The sequence below is a fragment of the Hetaerina americana genome, unplaced genomic scaffold (genome assembly GCF_022747635.1).
Source record: "Hetaerina americana unplaced genomic scaffold, ioHetAmer1.1.p SCAF_56, whole genome shotgun sequence".
Taxonomy (NCBI): domain Eukaryota; kingdom Metazoa; phylum Arthropoda; class Insecta; order Odonata; family Calopterygidae; genus Hetaerina; species Hetaerina americana.
This window is the reverse complement of record NW_027287161.1, coordinates 2,387,442-2,409,836: the sequence shown is the minus strand read 5'-3', so window position 1 is coordinate 2,409,836 and position 22,395 is coordinate 2,387,442. Positions and strand designations below refer to the sequence as shown.

The following is a 22,395-nucleotide window of genomic DNA, read 5'->3' as shown; positions in this document are numbered from 1 at the left end:
CCAAAAATGCTATACTGAGTATGGAACGTCACAGCGAAATGGTGGAATTTTAATTTAACCTATAATGATGACTATGCATTTAGAGTGAAAATAAATGATGAATAGTACTGTAAGAGTATTCAGGGTTGCGCAAGAACGCTGCCTAAAGCGGCATGGTTTGCACAGTGTGCGATGGCATAACTTACTGCTTTGAATGATAATTGCTATGCGAATCTGCAGACTATGCCATGCCTCCACACCCTCTATCATTGGGTTTGACCGCTCGACGCTATAGAGTGCTGCGCGAGGCCTGGCCTCTAGGCGCCGGTATTCTTTTCTTGTCTCCTCATCCCATGGTTGTACGTGGTTTGGAAACCCTGATCGATCCCAGCCTTAAAAAGGGAGGGATCCTCTCCTTTACCATCCCCGGGGGAAGACGGAAGGGAGGGGGAGAGGGGTGCTCGGTTGGCGCCACCGGTATTCTCTCCCCGTGGCGCCATTCACCAGTTTGGCGCCTTCTATCCCTCGTGTGACCGTGCTTCGAGTATCGGCCCGCTCGTGGAAGCAGTCCGATCAATACTCACGGGTGGAAAGGGAAAGAGAAGGGGTGATTATGCGGGGGTCAAATGCTTTTACGCGGGATTCGTTACTATAGAGAGAAATTGATTGCCATTCAGATGGAAGCTCTTATCTTGGGGAAAAAATGGATTTTCTTCGTAAGTCTTAAAAAGCCTAACAATATTTTTACTTTGTTTCGATACTAGCCAAACTTGACAATTGTGGATTTCCCTCTAGTCTTTCAAAATAGATTTTTAAAATAGAATACGATAATTGAAATGACAATGGGATTATTTCTTCGCCACTTCTCGGAGAAAAGGGTCAAATCATAGAGATTAATGATTTTCGAAAAGCGCGTTTGGCAAATAATTTCGCAGTTTCGCGCTTTGCTGTTATTTCGATGCTGAGATGAAAAATACATAAAATTCACTCAAAAGAAGGAATAATTTTGAAAGTACTCAATTCCTAATAAATATTATTAAATAATTATTGCTTATTCAAGCATGGCTGTAAGATGATAATGAAGATTGGTTTTCTTCTAATAGTTATGAGATATTTCCAATGAAGCTACGGTAGTTAATGAAAGTTGTCTTCCCCAGCAGTTAGGATTCACGTCACCTTTTCTCCTAAGGCCTCGTGGAAGCGGTGGGAAACTTGAATGACGCCTACAAATGGGTTCGTCGGCCCTCGTTAATTGATTTGATAAAATTAGAAACCAATCCCAGGGAATCGTGACTACGTCGCAACTCGAGCGTTGTAGCCTCATTCTCTGAGGCTAGTCGTAAAAAATTCGTTAAAAAGTTTTTTCTAGAATCGGTTACGAGTTCTACTATTCCTTGTATGACAGAAACCTACAAAAATTCAACATGCTTGAGGTGTATTCACCTTCCGAACGAGTACGAGAATGAAGCATGAATCATAAAAATGTTTAGCCGGATGATCTCTCTCTCTCTCTCTCTCTCTCTTCCGTGATGCTGATCAGTAATCACTGAATCTTTTGCCTCTATAGTGGAACTAACTCAAAATATCTAAGATTATTCATAATAAAATACTACTCATGAAGAAACACGTTTCTTTTTTTAATAAATATGAAGCAAAGATGATACGGTTACGTGGAGGGCACAGTTGAAATGAGCCTTTTTTTGTTTTTTATCGGCTAAGATGCCACTGAGAAAGATGCCATTTATCACGACATTACGGCCGTCTTGACCTTGACACTGATGGGCAGCGCCTTCCGGTATAAATGATGAGTGTGAGTGAATATTATAAGTTTCTCCCATGCTACTTGAATACGCTTACAAGGAAAAAAATCTGTTAGTCCTTGAGACTGAAACCTTGACGTTAATCATAAAGCTAAATAAAAAATGCGAAGAAGAAAACATACAAATTTCATCCTTTGTGTGAGCTCGAGTTCGGCTCCACAATTATCCTTAAATCTTCCCGAGTGTTCTAAGCTCCATCTCGCATAACCTGGAAACATAATAGCGATTCAGAAGCATCCTTAGTTGTTTTTTTTTCATTTTTTTTCCGTCCGAAGTGATTTGTGATTCAGGTATTTTTTTTACATTTAGCACAATATAATTCCAGGTCTGGCATTGATTGATGATTTGTTTTCATTACTTCACTAGGGACTCAAATTTAACTTACCAGGTTGCCAGTGTTCATATTCTGCACGAAGTAACAGAAATGAGAACAACTGTTTTTACCAATAGAACTTGTTCGCGTCATAGTTGTTTTACTTTATTTCCATTGTTGAATATTATTTTTTAAGGGAGGTTTTTAAACAAGTGTGTTTTCAATCATAAGTGATAATTTAAAAATTCAAATGGGACAGACGCAACTTGAATTTTTCATCCGCGCTTTGCATTAAAAGATCATATGATGATAGAGTCAGATTTTATTTTTTTATTACAATGATACTCAATATAAATGGTATCATGGTATAGGCTACTAAATTACGTATACTTTTACCATGACAATGAAAGTTGGACGATTGTAGTGTATGATTACACAGAGGTTCACTCGATTCTATGATTCCATTCATCGACTTTAAAGCAGTTATGCAAAATGACTTTTAAGCTGGCGCAACATATATACATCCGCTAAGTCAACCGTGAAGTAATGGGAATAGCCTCCGTCTCTTTGCTTGTCTCTAACCTCATTATTTATAGAATCAAGATAACATTCTATGACTTCCATAAAATATCGCTTTTAATTCACAGTCAATAAATAACAATTGAAATTTTACCCCATTAGAAAAATCGAACAGATTTTTCTTTACATAGATTTTAATTTAATGGTTTCAATTATTACGGCTCTTTCAATCATAATATAAAGCTCTCATTTCGATGAAAAATATGCCTGAATCGGGAAAGTGATGCCCTACGTGAAAACTGTATTTGTTCATTAAGGAACGTCATTAGAAGCGTGAACGAAGAACAAAAATGTCGGTACTAACTCACAAAAAAAACTATCACTGACAGAATCACGGAATACTTCCTAATTCTTGAATATATTACGAGGGCAGAAATAATGGAAATAAACTTTGGGGGAAATAAATCTTTACTGCGTTCCTCATAAATTGACCAAATTATTCGTCCTTTGTCGCCAAATTAGTGCTTCCTCTATAAATCATACACAAAGTGAATCAATAAAAAGAGGCGGAAAAGGTTTTCTATAGAGAATAATCAATACTATTGAAGAATTGATTGTAATTTAGCGGTGAACGAAAACAGATTCGGCGTTAAGGAAGAATTAATGAGGAGAGTAAGAGAGAGAGCTCTTTTGTTTTCTCCTTTGAGTTCCAGAAAAAGACTAGAGGAACTGAAAGAGTCACATACCAAGCAGAACACGGGATTTTTTATGTCTAAAATCATTTATTATGCCACCGTCATGCTAAAAAAAACACTGCTTAACAACTAAGTCATGCTAATTGGTGCCGGAGTCATGCCTCATGCAATTTTCCCCACGATCCGGAGAAAACTAATTTTTTTCGTAGATTTAGGAATCCGGGTCAAAAAAATATAGGAATGACGTATAAAGGAGAAAAGTGTTAAAACTTAGCCAAATGGTTCCATATAATAGGTTTGAGAAAATTAAAAATTTAAGGAATAAAGATTGAAGCTTAAATAAGTTGCCCTTAATTTTTTGCTGCTGCATGCCCTTAATTTTTTGCAGTTTCATGCCAAGCGGCACTTGATCTTATAGAAACTACATACAATTAAGAATACTGTCATAAATTCAAATGGCGGAAAGATATGACAGGGAAAGTGCTCTAAACTTACAGGTAGAATACTGATGTATTACTCAGGATAAACTTTCAAGATGCCTCAGAATGACATGACGGATATTTTTGTTTCAGAAAAATCAGTGGTTAAAACCTTCGTGGCTTTCAGTCGTTCGGTGGATTGAAAGAAAAGTAATCGTGAGACGATGAGCATTGCGCGCCCGACCCTTTCTCGTCCTGGTGCTTATCTGTTGACTTGAGGCTTTATCTTAACCGTAATCGGCCACAAGATTCCGTTAGTATATTCCTGGGCGGGTGTTGAGTGTGTAGGAGCAATGGCTTCTATTTTCATCCGGCCTTCGAGACCATCACAATGGCTCGGAAAGCATCCCATGTTGCTTTCGCTTTGTTTCTCAGAATGGAGACATTCTTCACTTCCCAGAACCACGCTCCCGACTGCCTTTGCCCTCCCCTGCACTTAAATCCCTCCTACTCTCCCGCGCATCGGGTCTATTAAGTGATTCTGACAAATACACCTGGGAGCTCTTAGAAGCTGTTGACCGTTGTTCTGGGGAATCCTTCCGCTTCGAGGGAGGGAGGGGGTGAGGGGGGTTCAGATGACGACCGCCGACGTACGTAACCTAGACCCACTCTTCCCGAGATGGATGCGGCCGCCGCCCCCAAAAACACCGTTATGTCGGCGCAGCCCTCGGGAAGCCGGCCGCGCAATTCCAAGTTCGCTTTCAACACTTACTGTTCCATTGCTGCGGTTGTCCAGGATGAGGTCAAAAATCGTTGTTCTGAGCGTTCGTTTTAATTGAATGTGAGCTATGGTAGGAATAGGAAGAATTCCTCCGCGTCATTCAGGCGTTTTTAAGTTATCACTCTGTTGACGGACGAATGCTTGCGGGAATATTGACAGAGTAGCTGACGAACCAAGTGTATCCCTGAGTTTGAAATTTTCCCAACCTATCGACCTAATGACGGGGCAGTTTTTGAGGAAAAATGCAAGTTGATGACGTAGGGGGCGTCCTTTCCTCTCTTTTTTTTCCCCGTCCACAACAACAGGAGCGGGGACTGCCCCGCTCGAGAAAGCTTACGTGAGATATACAACCAAGCGCAAGGCCATCCATGGCTGCGAACTTAAAAGGCTTAATTCAAGCTACGTTTTTTTCAAGCGCTTTCCATTTCCTCGGTGTCCTTATTTTCAGACGGTCCCCCCTTCCAGTAACAGCATTGCCCCCCTTACTCCAGCGCGTAAGACTGGAATTGAGAGATTTTCTGGTCCCTCCATTTTTTGAAAATCCCTTCGGAGAACTTTCCCCGCCATTAGCCGGCTTGGCGCCCTTTTCGCATGCGTCTAGTTGCAATGCGTTTCAATGGATTCGCGTTTCACGCATCGCATACCACACAAGTTATTGACAAACGACTCTTATTTCTATTTCTGGCCCTTGAAACATCCATCAAGCAGGTAAACATTGAATGTGCTCCTTGGAAAAGTTTGCCTCAATATTTAAGAAAGTGGATGGTTGATAAAAGTTTGCGTGGAAGTGATCTAATCCCCAGAATTACATAATTGGGCAATAGTGGAAAATTTTTACAAATGGATAAAAACAAATCTACGTCCCAATGAAGTACGTCCAACCCTTTACAACCTCCCGTCCATTGCTCGTTACCCCTGCTTTATTGAACGGGAGAAAATAACCCAAGACATTCCCTAATCCTTTCTCGGACATCAAAGCCGAAATTCATTTAGAAGTAATGACCAACAAACGAGATGATGATGGGCTACTCTTAAAAGATAATTACGATATCTGGATGAAACAAGTGCTCGATACTGGGTACTCACCTCTGTAGGCTGCCTCGTACGTCACCCCCTCTTTGGTTCACCACACCCACTCTCGCTTCAGCTGAACGCCGCCGGCACGGACTCCACGCCAGGAAGGAACGCAGCCGAATGGATTGGTTGAGGCGGCGGTGGGGTGTGCGAGATAGGCAAACGGCGATAGGGAGGGAGGGAGGGAGACGCAGTGCGCACCTTCCTCTCCCGTTTTCCGTCCGTCCACGCACTCGTTCGGGGATCTCACACCCCCCCCAGGTCCTCTAATGCAGTGTACTCCCTCCCGCCTATTCCTTTGCGAACGTAAAAATAACCACGCTGCAGCGGCGGGTCCTGCTTCGTCGTTGTTCGTGATCGCGCGCGCGGTCGGCGTTCCTCTTTTTATCTAACCTCTCTCTCTTCCTTGAAATTCCTCTCGCTGCCTCGGGAAGCTCGCACGCACGCCCCGCCCGCACGCACACACGACTCTCTCTCTATCGAATTCTGCTGGTGCCTACGACACGGCGCCCCCTCTCTCCTTTGAGCAACCCGCTCCCCGCCGCCCTCCCGATGCCTTGAAGACTCCTACACTTCTTCTTCTTCCCTCCCTCCTCCTCCTCCTCCTACTTTGCACGTAATTCCTTTCTTCGTGTGCACCACGTCGTCTCTTCTTGCTTCGAGTCTTTCCCGCAGACGTCTGTTCCGCAAGTTCGGTTTATAGCGCCGCCGACGGAGAGGGGCGGCGAGGCGCGGCGGGTGATGGGGGGTGCATGGGGGTGTGGGGGGGGGGAGAGGCGGTGGTCGGAGTTGCGGCGCGGAGGGAGTTGGGGGAAGGGTGGGAAGGGAAGCCGGCCGGGGCCGGGAGGGGTGGGCGTACCATACACAAGCCAGTTCGCCCACTTTTGCCCTCTCCTTCCATCTCTCGCGCTCTCTCTCGCATCCGCGCGTAGCCTTCTTCCTCCCGTGTCTTCTTCCGTAGTAGTATCCAATACCTGGAGACTTAGTTTTCTTTTTCTGAGGATGTTACCACAGAAATGCTCACGATTTACGTCATTTGCATACGCGAACCATGTGGGCGAGCCTTTAAAAGGCGAAGGAGGCCGTTTCCCTTATTGTTATTCAAATGCGACGCCAGCGTGTTATTTAACTAAGAGTTCGCACTAACTTATTCGTCGTAAACCGAGATAATTAAGGTCTCAAGCGAACGAAGAGGAGTTGTATTCGTGCCGTTGCGGAGGCTATTTTTTGGATTATGTATTCATTTGGGCCTAAAGGATTTTAGATGTAGTCCTACGCATGCGAAGTATTTAGATAGCTGTGTGCTCTGAAATGTGCAATTTGCATTTTAATGGCAAAGTAATGGTGAAAAAGTTGTGAGCTGTGATTACAACGTAACTATTTCACGATTAACGTATTACATCAACTGTAATCTATTACATGATATCCACTGAGTGCGGTTTGTCATAATATATACGACATTTTTTCAAGGTTAAGCGTAAACGATTACCCATCTACTTTTATAGGAATTTTGAACCGATGCACCTAATAAAATAGACAAAACTAAGAATATAGTAAATATACATATATACATATACACATATATATATATATATATATATATATATATATATATATATATATATATAATATATTATATATATATATACACACACACACGCACACATACATACACATATGTACATTCACACACACACATATATATATATACTATATATATATTAAATATATATATAATTATTACATCGATTTTATTTATTAATTATACAAAATTATATAAATATATATTTCCTTAGATAAAATAATTTTTCCCTAGTTCACGATTGCATTTCTATTTCACGCTTCTGAGCGAAAATGTTTAATAATTTGGGGAATAGTTCCAAACAGTTATTGGTTATAATAGAGTTATTATATCGAGTTATTACATGAAATATATGAGATTTTATATCGTATTATATCGAGTGAAATGGAATGTTTTTAGAAATGTTTTCAAATTTCAAATACTTTTTCAAGTTACAGAAGCTTGTCTTTCAATGTTTGAGTTCGAGTAAGTCTACTTGCGGACCACTTAAGCCTCTCCATGAAGAATTTAGGGTTCGCGAATGCTGGTAAATCATTAGTATCTCCAATTTTTACTTTACGAAGAATCTACGAAAGAATACGGTAGACGGTAGTCAAACTAGGAGGAAATATATATACACGAGTGAAGGAAGAAACCCTACAAATTCTTCGTCTTCAGATCTTGGTGTTTTTTACAAATCTCTTCTCTCTGTCACGGATGCATGGATTCTGGTACGTGACTTCGTGCGCCTCTTGAAGCGTTTGGGGAGTCACTTTCGCACGGAAACATGCTCTCGAAATGTACGCTGTCATTGCAAACATCATTCACTTCTGCAGACGGAAGGAATTAGATTTGTACTTAATGCACGATTTACTGCTTTGCCAAGGTAGGTTCATGAAAATTGTAACTTGTGCATCGCTAGTTTGAATTTTTTAAATGAATACCCCATGTTTGTAATACTACGTGACGACTAGTAAGTTCAAATCTTTTAAAAATGAATGCAGTTGCGTAGATAGAGCTATATATACTATATTAACATAGACGTTTAGTAATTTTATGTCGATACAGCTCTTGACGTGTTCTGGAATGGCATTTATTAAAATCGTAAGATTACATATTTCGTTGACAAAAGGATTAATAAATATTATAACTTATTGACGTAATAGACCCAAGAGTTGCTCGAGCAGCCGGACAGATTTTAGATTAGATGGATTTATACCGTACGGTGCGCGAAAAATGACGGATGTGGGCGGGGATCGTGGAGAGTCAAAGTTCTTCCAGTGTATGAAATTTTTCTATTTTATTTTGAGCACCTCATGACTAAAGGCTCCTCTCATCCATTTTCTTCGACTCAGTGAGCGCAGCTGTTCCATTTTTCATTTAATTTATGCTCTCAGCTATCCTATTTGTGTTAAAATTATGGTCGACTATGCTGAATGTCAGTTGTGCGGAAATGACGAAATAGCTACGTGTAAATTATCATTCGTAAAAGATAATTTTTTGAAATGGTATTTCATATTTCAAATATTAGTGAAATTTAATTGGTTGATATTTGGGAAATTCAAATTTCAGAAAAGGATTTTTCTTTCAAATAATTATTCTATTATGAGCTATCAGGGCGAAACTTTGAACTTAAAAAAATGCTTTTTCTGATTACGAAATTTTAAAATCAAGTTTTTTTATCATTGTTTGGAAGTGCGGGCAGTAGTATTAGGCCGGCTAGGATTTATAAGACACGAGAAGAGGGAAGGGAACTTCAGAGCGTTAGCGTTAGTCATTCCGTCGAAGGATCCAAAAATAGTCGAGTATTCATTGGTGTCCGCCATGGTGAGCGTTCCCATTACGGAAATGTGGATATTTTCTTTTTTTTTATTCTGGATTCTCCGAAAATTTCAAACGGTGATCAGCAATATATTTGGTCATGAAGATGACCCTCGGACATCACGGGAGAATATATTTCTTCTTATGATGAAATATGCTGCGCCAAGTTATACACGAATGGTTTTCGTCTCATCCACGGTTTCCGAAGTTTAATAAATATATACATATACATATATATATATATATATATATATATATATATATATATATATATATACATACATGTATATGTATATAATTGTTATCTCCAAAATATAACGTGCAAAAGCCATTTGCGTGGAAACTGTCCCGTCCAATATTTAACCTCGCTGCAAATGACTTGCGTAATAATAAAATCCATGCAAAGTATGTAGATTTAGTAAATATTTTTAGAATTTAATTTAGTTGTCAACGGTTATAAAACGGAGATATTTTTCACATGATTGACTTTTCCGATATCCTGGTATCTACGCATTATAAATCGATTGATTCCATGATTCACTAGTGAGACCCGTTCCAAAGGTGAAACGCATAAATTATTCAAGTCCAAGAAAAGAGAACTTTGCTCGTAGAAATCTTGCCAGTTAAAACCTCTCCTGCCTCGCTAGAAACATCCTAAATATTTCTAGGTTCTCGAGAGTCGGTAGAATGTGTTTATTTACCGTTGAATGTGCTGAGAATGAGTTTCTTTCCGTTAGTTCCCTGAATTCATGTATTAAACAAAGTTAATAAGTGCAGATAAGTTTCATTATTTCTGTATATCCATGACCAATTGACCATAAACCTTATGCGTTTCGTTCCTTTTCATTATTTACGGCCCATTGATGTATACTGTTATTTTTTAAACTACCGATGTTCTCAAGGTCATAGGCGGAAATCCTGAGGTTTGCAGGGAGCTGAATATTTCTCCTTCATAAATTCTTGAGTGTCACTGGAGTGCATTTATTACATCCGAGAAATCATTATTCGTTTCGCTTTAGATGACTTATTGCTTCGATGTAGTAGCATCGTGCCCCTTTAAATGGAGCGTTTCAAATTCATTAGTTCGATTACGAAAAAAAATAATGAATTGAAATTTTTAAAGTGTGTTCCTGTCTTCATCCCCGATTGCTTTGAGAAATTGACCGTGAAATGTCCAAGTTCATGGCAGTTTCCTTTTACCAATCGTTTTGCTTCCGAACGTTCGAAGACCTGACTTTCAGCTCGCTCATTGTAGGATCCCGACCGCTTCGACGTTCGATTGCGTCCCAATCGAATGCTATCAATAGGTCGTTATTCGTCCGATGGAATGGGTTTTCTCAGATTGCATTTGCGAGTCTCGGAATCACTTCAAGTGACGTAATCCCGCCGCGAGAAGATCCTTGGGGAATCATTAAAGTTCGCGCTTGGGTGCCGGCAGGCAGGCAGTGGGGGGAGGGGGATGATGAAGGGGTAGTCGAGGAGGGAGAGGGGCGGTTGAAAAGAATCGTCTCTTGCCTCATGTTTGTGTTCATCTCTCTCTCTCTCTTCCAAGGTCACTGAAAGCTATCCTCGCGACGATAAAAGTTGTTTTGCTTCCGACAAAACCCCTTTCCTCATCTCCCCTCGCTCATCTCACCTTCCTCCTCCTGCCCCTCAACTCGGCAGCATATCTCTTTGTTTTACGCTTAACGCTCCTTCCCTCGATCCCTTCGCCTCTTCCCTCTCATCTTAACTCCATGCTTTCCCCCGCGGCTGCAGAGTTTTTTTCCTTCCAACGCTCGGAGTCCCAAAGCGTCATTTCTCTTATGTGCACATGATAGTCACTTATCGTGGTGATAATAGTTTGTGATTACGACACACGGGGAGGGAAAGGACGCCATCCAGTGAACGTGCACTGAGGAAAGAGGAGGAACGCCTTTATTTCTACTTGTTTATTTATTTAGTTACTCTTTTATGCATTTAACGTTTATTTTCTGCGGCTACAGAATTTATGTCTACTGCGAAGGGAAAAATGAAAAGCTATTAGCCGAATTCTCTTCGGTCCCCTTCTTTTCATTTCGAATGAGGTTGCAGAAGTGGGCGGAGCAAATTATGCGCCATGAAATCAGGAAATCCAGGTATCATCGAAAACCCTTGCTCGTGACCATGTTTTATGTCCTAATCATGGACGCATGTGGCGAAATATTAGAGACACTGTACTGGATGACTTGTTTTTGAATAAGTATTCACGTTAAAGTTGTCTATGGATAAATCTGTCCCTAAGGATACACCTACAGTCTTAAGGATAGACCTGTATTTACAAATATGCCAGTTATTTTTCCACCAAGGGCGATCTAAGCTGCCGTGAGCGTCAATTTTCGATGCTCTTTCTTCAGCGCAAGGCGTAATTACTGCTTGAATAATTAGGAATAGGACTCTGCAATATATAATATTCTTAGATTGTGTGTATTAGTATTTTTGAGTTGGAGTTGAGGACGTTGTGGTTTTCCTCTTGTCTTGTGTAGTAGTGTCCTTGCCGTCAGATTCGGAGGTACCCATGGTATAAAGCACATAATGTAATCCTAATCCTCTTAGTATCGGAGCACTGCACATTAAATGCACTCCGAACGTAGCCCAAACTGAGATGAGAGTATTGCTGAAAACTCTGAATCACTGTGATGAAAAACCATCTCCGCAGCGTGAGAAGTCCGGTCACACTATCAATATGGTCCTTCTTCGGTTTTTGGAACTGTTTTGCTCCGAGTGTCCGATTTTGTGCTCCAAGTGTTAAAGGAGAGAATACGTAATAGCTGATCTACTTGGCAGTGGTCGAGTTCACGCGGTGTGATAACTTCCGCATAACCCGAAAAAGCATTTCCGTGTTCTTCTCTTTTCTTTCCCTTCGTTTCTCTTCAGTCTGACGTCGTCGCCGTCGAAGGGCGGCGCCTGCGGAAGACGGCTATGCGGAGAAGATGGGATCCGCTATGCCTTGTCTCACTCTTGCTCTCGGCTCCCTTTTGCCATACATTAAGTTCCCCACTGACCCACTTGGCAAATCTTGGCATCGTGAGGCGCTGTTGCCAGCATGTCGCCCTCTCCTTTGACGCAAGCTTCATGAGGCTGTGTAATCGAGTTTTTATAAATATCTCCAGTTTTCAAGGCTCTCTTACGAGTGAATGAACGATTGCCGCCCTATAATGAGGGATCCGGATGATTGTTAATGAAATGTGGCGGTTTAGACGACCCCGGTGGCGGCGGGGTAACGTCCTCGTCTGCCATTCCAAGGGTCGCGGGTTCGATTCCCGCCTGGGTGAGTTTCCCTCCATCTAGGGCTTGGGTGTTTGTAAAATGTGACCATTGTTATCGTTGTTAATAGTTCGATGTAAAGGCCAAAATGTGCTGTTTTCGGACTAATACTGAATAAATAAATAAATTATTAAAAATAAAATAGACATAATTTAAGATAACGAATCATTACTAGATGTGTACAAATAATTGATGTGCAAGTGGAAAATGACGCCGTAACTACCAGGAGACAAGACAATCCTGAATAGGCACTCGTTGAGCCTTTTACAGTGCAGATTTTGGGGGTTAAAAGGGTTTCGATGTGTTTTTGAAATAGAATGGGTGATAGGTTAAAAATTTAGTTTTTTTCCTAAGTAGCGTTACCCCGAACGCCGAAGGATCTCTCTCTGGTGATGAAATGAAAGTTCGGAAGCAGCGTTTCCGTGATTTGTTGTTACCCGAGTAGCGATCAATCAAAAGACCGATAAAGCGAGATATTATTGGGATGTTTTGACTTCCGACTAAGCAAAGAAATATCTAAGAACTCGGGAAACTTGGTAAAGAGTTAGGGCATGTCTTGCTGTTAAGGAACACTGCCCGTGGAAGTAAATCTGAATTATAATGATATCTTAAATCAGAGCCTGAATCACATCTCACCGCTAGAGCGGAAAATGCCGAAAGTACGAGTTCGTACATAGCTCTTAATAGGGAATATACACTCCAAGAAGAAGGTGGTAATTATAAGGTCATCCGATTGAAGAACAGCTTCGGATTTAGTTAGTTACGACAGTGTTAGTTGGTTACTTTATGCTCGCGAAGTGTTGTGCACTGGTAATGACCAGCGTCATGGAATCCTCACATAGCTTAAGCATCTATTTAAGGCGTCGAAGCACAGATTTTTAAACTTTCGGGTAGTGGGAGAGGAAATATTTAGACCAAGGGATAAGGTGCGGAAAAAGAAGACGGGTAGTTTTCGAAACGTCTCGATGGAACCTGAGCATTTACCAACTGATGAGTGCAGCTCAGGATTGGTACTGGTTACCATACGTGGATAGTTATAAATAACCAAGTGACTAATCTATCGGATGTGTTAGAGTGAATCAATTCAAGCGGAGGGGTAAAAATATTTCAATGACCTTACCCAATCCTTATTCACTTGAACGCAGTTTCTTTTTCACATTGTAGTCATCGCCGCAATGCCTAATTATGTTCTAGTTATTCGGTGCCATAGCAGATAACTTCATTTATTGATGCCACAAATTATTCTGAGTTGATCAATACCTTAATGAGAGAGCCAAAAAATGTAGCCTGTTATTATATCAAAGCACATTTGCTTGTAGAAAAGGACAAAATTGCAGGAAAAGATATTTATTGCATTAATTTTCTTATAAAATGCCATTTTTGTTATTCGAAGATAAATTAACTTTGCGTGCATTTCGTTTCAATTAGGTAGAAGTCAATTTTGTCTTGGTACAACGTTAAAATACTATGAGTCGCAATACGACTAACTTCTCACAAAATCCAAGAAAACATGTTTAATTGTTTTAATATGGGTATTCTATTAATGAAGAAGCTAATTTACAAAATATTCGAAGGTGAAAATTCGAGTAAGACGACTCCAATTTAAATCACTTATTCAATGAGATGTGTGTTTCTTCTTCTACCCAAATGTATCATTAGAGGTACAGAGTAGGGATTAGCCCGCATATCCAGAGCAAATATGATAAATTAACTTACTGGCGATTTCCGTGTAATTAAAAGAAAATCTTCATGCGTTATCTCATTCAAAGAATCTTATCTATCAAAAGTAGGTTTTAGAAGGCCACCAACGAATGTGGTCTCTATCTAACGCGAGAGTTTCTTGCTTGCGATGCATTATTTCCATATTCATATCTGACTTCTTTTTTTCATGCTGACTAAATAGCCTATCCTCTTCCTTTATCCATCCAACTTACCTAATATGAATATCACCCCCTGCCACGCACCCTAGCGGTGACATCATCATCGCCTGATGATGATGCAGTTACATTGAAACCGGTCGTAATAAATCTTATTTTGTGGAACATTGCTATTTTTTAACTAATTATTTATTTATTTTCTCCGTATTACAAACTTTTTTATTCCGATTTTTAAGCCTCACTTCCACATTTTCACTCTTCAACGTATTCTAATCCTTATGCATTGGAATTGCAATTCTAACTTAACTAAACAGCTAAGCAAACTTGCGACAACTAAATTATGATCCGAATGTGCTATATTTAAGTTAAAATTTGGTTTTTTACGTGATAATTTCTAAAGCCCCAAAATTTCAGAGTTTAAGAGGACGCCTCGGTAGCTTAAGTGGCTAAAGCACTCGACCGGATATTGAGGGATCTGGGTTCGAATCCCAGTCAAGGCGAATGATTTTTACACTCTGAAATTGTTGCATTGTGATAATTTCTGTTGATTTACGTTTGATCTGAAAAGTTCTCGGTCTGATGATGAAAATGGCAATTCATGTTTTCAGAAAAGTTTTATTTCTCAAAATAAATTTCATCGACCAGTTTCGCAGAGCCATTATTCCGCCTCTGTAGCGTTCTTCCCGAAGTGCTGCAATGTACTCTTCTATGGCCGCTTCTTTATTGTACGAAATGCGTGGAGCAGCGAGGAAACTTTTTAAGTTTTCGGAAGAGGTTGAACTCAAGAGGGAGCCAAGTCCGGGGTTCCATCACTTCACAGTGCAAAATCCCTCAACTTTCCCATCGCCAAGACTGACGATGGGAAACGGTTTTTTTCTTCTGTAAGCCGGATCAGCTTTAACAAATGTTTGCGTTCAGTTTCAGTATAAGGCTAGAATAATACTTTCTTACCTTTCTCTGTATAGTCGATCGACAGAATTCCTTTCTCATCCCAAAAAACCGACACCATGGCCTTTCCCACCGATGACACCGCCTTCGCCTTCTTCAGAGCTGAAGAACCGACCTCTACCCACTGCATGGATTGTTGTTTCGACTCAATGGTGGATCCATGTTTCCTCCATTGCTACACATTGACGTGGACAATTACTCTTGTTTGTGATTAAGCGAGCCAAGCACTGTTTGTCAAGTGCCGTCCGATTGGGTTTTTGATCACAGCCAGCTCGAGCGGCACTCATCCTTCGCAAAACTTTGTAATGTGCAATTCCTCGTGCATAATTTAACCGACGCGTTCTTTTGACATTATTAAAGTGTTAAGAATTTCGCAAGCACTTGCGCAAGTACTGTTCTTCTAAAATCATATTGTGCACTTTTTCCAATTATTCCGGTATGGTTGCACTTTTCGTATGACCTTCACGTGATCATCTTTGAGGCTTTCACGGCCACCGTTTCAAATCGGTCGCCCATTTCTTCTCGTGGGAAATTCCAGGAGGAGATGAGTCCACATTAACATTTATCGAATGAATTACAGTCGTCAGTAAACCTTCTTCTACGAAGAATTTTATAACTACATGTTCCTCGTATTTTTTCCATTTCTAACAACACACACTCCGAAACCGATTCAAATGACTGTCTAAATTTCGATTATTGATGAGAGTAAAAGAGAAACTTTGCACTTCCAAATAAAGATTTAAAATTTCACGACCATGGATTCGATGCTGCGCATCATTATCAGGCGACATACAGGGTCCCTGCAATAAGTATCGGGACTGGTTACAAATATCTAAATGTTTTGCAGTTATCATTACAATTACTTAATAATCTTCAAAAAAACATTCCTTCTCAATCGATACACTTAGTTCGGCGAGTCTGCCACCCGTCAAAAGCCCGCCGGAAATCGGTATCCCGAATACTGTTGAGAGCCTTTGTCGTCGCCGCTTGAACCGCCACGATGGAGTCCAACCGATATCCTTTGAGCTCCTTTTGAGCTATCCTTTGAGGTAATAACGTTGTCGAGAAAATCTTCATCTCCCTGGATGCAGTCCAAAATTTCTTGCAAAATTTCCACCCGCGACAGTTTTTGTTCCTCGCTCAACACTTTCGGCACCAGCTTCGCGCACACTTTCCTCATCGCAAGATCCTCTGTTACAATGGTTGTGGACGGTTTAGACTGAAAGGCCGGTCTACAAACTAATAAGGGCGATGGTTAAACGCCTGTCAGGGTCCAAAACGTTTTTCACTTTGGCCACCGAGCATCGGTTTCCCGAGCGGATTTCCCGAGTTTAACGCAAAACTCCACAGCGTAGCATTGCTCGACGGTGCGCTCCATGCTGGCGCGACAATATCACAAACAATCACACGTCACAAAAGTCCACCTTCTGTCTGAACGCATGCCCGTAGGCGACTGAACTAAAGTGCGCCTGAGTGGTGGGGGACCACTCTACCGAGCCAACCGGGCAGACCCCCATCCACCGCTCCGTTGAGGCTACAGCAAACCAGTAACGATACTTATTGTACGGACCCTGTACATAAACATTTTCCAACAAATGGGAAGGAATTCCACAAAGTTAAACCTGAAACTGTTATGTTTATCGAATATTGATGATGATTCCGGAGCCATGCTGATAGATTTGCGTATGTTAGCATGAGCACATTATACAAATCCAAATGCAGCAAAAGTCTAAGCAGGAGTAGCAACTCCAACGATTCGTTTTCAGGATGATAGTAGTTTTTTATGTGTATGTTTTTTTATTAAAGCGAAATTTCCAAATTTCGCTTTAATTTGGAAGACATCTTTAAACCAAAGTTCAAACTGCCATAATCTCGTGGTACATTTCCGCTACGATCCTTGTATTATCGTTGTCTCTCTGCCGAAGAAAGGTTACCCAAAATGAAGACTGCGAAAATATTTTAAATTGCATGGTGGTGCCAAGGCGGAATGAGTTATTTTCGTGCTAAGAAGCAGGATTTCATGCATGTTAAATTTGGTGTATCCGTTATCATCATTACTCTGATGGCATATGAAGTGATCTTTAGCTTCTGCCGATGCCAATATCCGTCATTACTTTTCCCATAATTTACTAACCTATTTTATGAATCACCTAACTCTGACTCTAACTCCAATAACTGACATTTTAATGCAACCCAGTTGAGTGCAGTTGTTTGTTGGGGTCAGTTGGATTGTTGGGTGCAGTTGTTTGTTGTTTTGCGGTATATGTGTTTGCATGAGTGTTGGATGAAGGGATTTTTACATGAGTGTGTGCGCTGCTGTGGGTGTAATTTTTCATGTCGTTGTTTTACATGTGGTATTGTTCCTTTCTACGGTTGGTGACCTAACACCCCCCGCCACACGCCCTTGCGGCAGCTTGCGGGGTATTATGTAGATGTAGATTTAACCCACAATTAAATGATCATGATGGTGACAAATAGCTTACGGACCATCTCGGTTCCTTCAAGAACTACGAGGACTCAAGTCTTTGTTAAAGGCGAACTAATCATCTTTCAGCTTGCCATACTGACGTATGCTAGAGTTAAATCAATGAAGCTTGTACCATATATACACACTAAGCTAACAATATTATTCTATTGTTGGCTTCATAAAGGTTTTCCCGAAAATGTTGCGAGCACTAAAAATGTGTTTGTTCTTATTTGATCAATCCTCAAAAATAGGCACTAGGGGTTGTTCAAGGTAAATTTTTATGCATTTAATTTAATTTAGAATCATCACCCGTGTAATCAACTCGATGTATAGGCATAGTATGTACTCAATCATTATTTAAGTACAGGAATGATATTATGTCCCAATATGAAAGGCATGGGAATTCGCGGGAGCAGATTCTCTTTCAAGGAATTATTGTAGGGTAAACCCCCAAAGTGTTAAAGTGTTAAACCCCAAAGTGTTAAACCTTCTTCTAATCATTAATATTTTTGGCATCTTGGTCAAAATACGCAAAATCCTTTTTTGGGCATATTTTTTAAAGATTTTCTCAAAATTTTGGAGGTTCATCGCCATGAGCACTACACTTCTCCAGCCAAATTAAACACTGATTAAAATGGATGACGATAGGGTTCAATCTTCTGCTATTGGATATTTGAAAGGAATCAAAATCCTATCCCTTCCCATCTATCATATACGCTCTTTTAAAGGACTACCATAATGGTTCTACAGCTTTATGATCTATTAAAAATGAATTTTTTTATGATCCATGCTCTTTATCAGAGTATCCAAGTGCGATTGCCAAGAGTGATTACATTTCACGTAAACTTATCTCTTCCTTTTGACTCTAACTGCGGTCCATGTGCAATGATATTTCTTACTAAATGAAAGTATCGTTTAATATCTTAGACTGGAGCAAAACCCAAATAGGTGCCAATTCAAATAAAATACGACAGATGCTGAAAATATTTATGAGAAAACTTTTAAGGGGAAACTTCGTGTACAACACGTGGCGTAAGTGGTTGTTGGGGGTGGACATTTTTGTCCACATTTTTAGTGAACATTAACCGTAAGCAGATGGGAAATAAAAATATATCGATTGGGAAAGTTACATGTCCCAATAAAATAAATGACAAAACCAGGACAATAAATGGCAAATGATCATGCCACCCATAATTCACTGATATTTCGAGTATTACTTTCAAATATTAAAAAGAACACTGTGCTGAAATGAACACAAAGCACGTATAGCTCTGTGTTTTAAATTGTGGTGTTTACGAAATCGGCAGCCATGGCAAATTATTTCAGATTTTAACACCAACAGACGGAAAAAGACCGAAGAAAAGATAAAAAAGTTAAATTTGCGGATATTTTACCATCGTAAATCGCTGATTTAAGTTCGCGGCCTCAAGTTCTATGACTCCACACGCTACGTCAGAGAGTAACCGCTGAAAGAAAAGATTATTTCGCCAGGCGAGGTAGATGTGGAGAGAGAGAGGGGGGGATATTAGAATGTACCGTATTCGTCGCGTTTTATGACACCAGTCTTTTATTTACGGCCTCCTTTTACGAGTTTCCGTGGGTCGATGTTAGTGGGCAGCCGACTGACTGACTGCTCCCATTCTCGATCGCTCCGCCGGACTTCTTCTTTCTTTTGCCCTGGCGTTGCCCTTGACCCCGCTGAACGATCGCGAGTGAATCTGCCGCGCGGCCCTCCTCAGTCCGTCCCTTCCTCCCCCCCCGCGCTGCATATTAATATCCGTCCCTCCACTCTGCATGCCTTCCACCCACGACGCTCTCGTTGCCATGGAAACCATTTAGGCCCCGGAGGCGCGCACGCGAGCTCCCATCGGCCCTCGTGCCTCCGGGGGATAGAGGGGGGGGGAGGGTGGGGAGAGTTCCCGCACGCGACGGTGCAAGAGCCGCGGCCATCCTGCCCTCCCCCTACCCGCCGCTCCTCTTCCACGCCTTCCCTCGCACCGGAGAGGCACTCCGATTCTGGGATCTTCAGGCGCACAGTATGATGGAAGAAATTGGGTGTTTCCTTCAAAGTTTCACTCAATAACTACCATAGTACAGACATGCTAATTTAAATAGAGTCTCAAACGGGAAGGGTAGTTATCCTGCTTCCTTTTTATAGAGATTTCGGAGCTGCATTTGGTGGTGTCCGATAAATAATAGAAATGTGTTTCAATACGCTGTGAATACGAGCACCTTCGTGCATTTTATAAACACCTTTTAAGTTGATGAGGAAAATACCGAACTTGAAGTTATAAGAGAAAGAAAATTATCGAAATTTAGTGATATACGTGTTGGACTTATTATCAAGAGCGAAAAGAGTTGACATTTACGATCCAGGCGATCGAATATTATCTCAATTGAGTCAAATGAGTCATTTACACCAGGTAATATTCTTAATAGTATATTATTTTGGCAGTCCTACTTTACACATAATAAATCACTTTGCTTACGAGTGAATTTATGTGCTGTAAATATTAGCATGCAGTAAAGTTTTCTGTGAGGTCATTAAAAAAATTACGAAATATGTTTTTTTTATTTATATTAGATATTTTATTATGAAAGATGACGACCCTATTACCAATTAGAAAATGCCAATTTTTTGCGATGGAATGTGACTGATAAAATACAGGTAATAGCTACGATACCTTTAAGAAGCAAGCCTTGAGAGTCTCTCCATGGACTTGGCAGCGAAACACGAACGCCTGTTCTATTACCATCGACCTAAACTGTTGGCCAAATTACACCAGACCACTAACCTCGAATTTCTTCTGTTTATGGAAAAAGACGTCTTCTGAACTACGGATCGGAATCAAAATTGCAGTTCGTGCCAAAAGCCTCAAAGCGTTCTTACAAATTTTCCAAAACTAGGTCCAATAATGACCGTGGCAACATCTATTTCATTCTGCAATTATGCTGTTTGAACACGCGTTTCGACAGATACAGTAGTAGGCTGAAAGAATATTAATTCTTTGGTCGTAAAAGTAACAATGCCTTCAACATATAATACTCGCAAAATCACCAATCTCTGCTAATTCAAGAATACTATTAAAATTTAGGAAAGATTTCTTGTTCAACGCTTACTTTTTAATTGAGGGAAATTATGCTACGTATCCATGAAATATGTTAGTCTCCCATGGATGTGGAAATGACTAATGGACTGCATATTTTGTATTCAAAATCTGCTTTCCTTAAACATAATTTACCCAAGATTTAAGATATCGGAATATGATATATCATGTCCGTGGAAAATGTACGGAAAGATTTTTAGGGCAATGCATTTTTCATCCGTCAATATTGTAAAAATAATTAATTTTTTGAAATTTTTGAATTTTTATTCAAATTATTTTCATAAAAATTACTGATGTACCCAGAAGGATGTGGTAGTCAATGGTAGAGAGAGCGCTGGGCTACTAATCTGAGACCTCGAGCCGGGTCGCGCCTCTGAAGACCATCTCCTTCACCCAAACTTTGTCATTTTGTTCAGGCAGCACATCTTCCTGGGAAACCAGAACCGGCACAGGGAAAAGAAATGCCCCCCCTTAATACCCTGCTAATTTGTGAATTTCACACGGCGCCAGGCTTAGTACAGGGTGAACTCATTCTCTGCCTGGCTTCTGCCGAGAACAGACGTGCTCGAGCTCGCTCCCTAGAACCGGTTCGACCCTACCTGAGATTACCTGCGTGCCTGCTGTTACTTCTGTACCTCTGTGTTTGTTCTTCCCTAGTGAAGTGTAGTTTAGTGTTAGCTTTAATTTTGTGAAATAGTTAAGTTTATTTAGTTTTTGTGTTGCTTGTTATTAGTTTTTAATAGTTTGGTGGTATTCCTAGTGGGTACTCGTAGTGGCTTGCGGTGGTTTTTGTCCGTCGAATCTAATTGGTTATCGGTGAGTGCTTTATTTTCTTTACCATCTTTTTTCTTTCCTTTCTTTACTATCTTCCAAAGCGTAACTTATTGATTGAGGTAAATTTAACTAACCCCTCTTAGAAATTTTAGCGTAGCGTATACAAGTTAGCTTTTGTTGGGAACTCGGTTGTTATTTAAGATGGCTTCATCTAGGTCCCCTGTTGCCATGCTCGAAGGCACTGGCGAATGCGCGGCTTTAAGGGCCAGTATTGTCATGCTGGAGAGAATGGTGCGGGAGATTCGATCGGAGATCGCTGGCCGGAGGACTCCCCTCAGGAGAGATGGTGCTCGGGGTGGGAATACGAAAACCCGCCACGCCCATATGGGTGCACGGATTCGTCCGAATGCAACACGTGGCTGGGCGATTAGAGACCTACCCCGTGTCCCATCTCCCAACGAGGGAGTGTCTCACGTCCGTAGGTCGGACGATTGGAGGGTCGTCTCTCGGGGCAAGGGGAAGGTAACGCTGCGGCGTGGATTGGACTCTGCGGAGGCAGATACCATCCCCGTCTCCAACAGGTACCAGGTGCTGTCGGATGACAGCACCACCGTACCTGCAGCCCCTATCCCTACTCCGAGGGCACTGCCTAGGGTAAGACGTCAGGGAACGGGAAGGGAGGGAATTGTAGTAATAGGTAGCTCGAATGTCCGTCGTGTAATGGTTCCATTGAGGGAAAGGGCGCGCCGCGTAGGCGCCGATCAACGGGTGACCGCCTGGTGTATACCAGGCGGAGGAGTCCCTCAGGTGACGAAGGCAATCGAGGCGGCGGTCAAAGGCACGAAGTGCTCTAGGCTGCAGGTCGTGGCCCATGTGGGCACCAACGACGTCACGGACCGTGGATCCGAGGAGGTCCTCCGTTCCCTTAGGGAACTGAGCTCCGAGGTGAAGCGCG

General features: G+C 41.2%; 1 protein-coding gene across 2 annotated transcripts in view; it reads right to left on the bottom strand.

Moving 5' to 3' along the window:
- The window catches only part of LOC139694816 (uncharacterized), a 259,914-nt gene extending 253,805 nt beyond the window's left edge, over positions 1–6,109 (bottom strand). For both annotated transcript variants that reach the window (XM_071593333.1, XM_071593334.1), the window contains exon 1: positions 5,613–6,109. The gene's annotated coding sequence lies outside the window, so the exon portion shown is untranslated. The remainder of the gene's footprint in view (positions 1–5,612) is intronic.
- Positions 6,110–22,395: the final 16,286 nt, after the last annotated feature.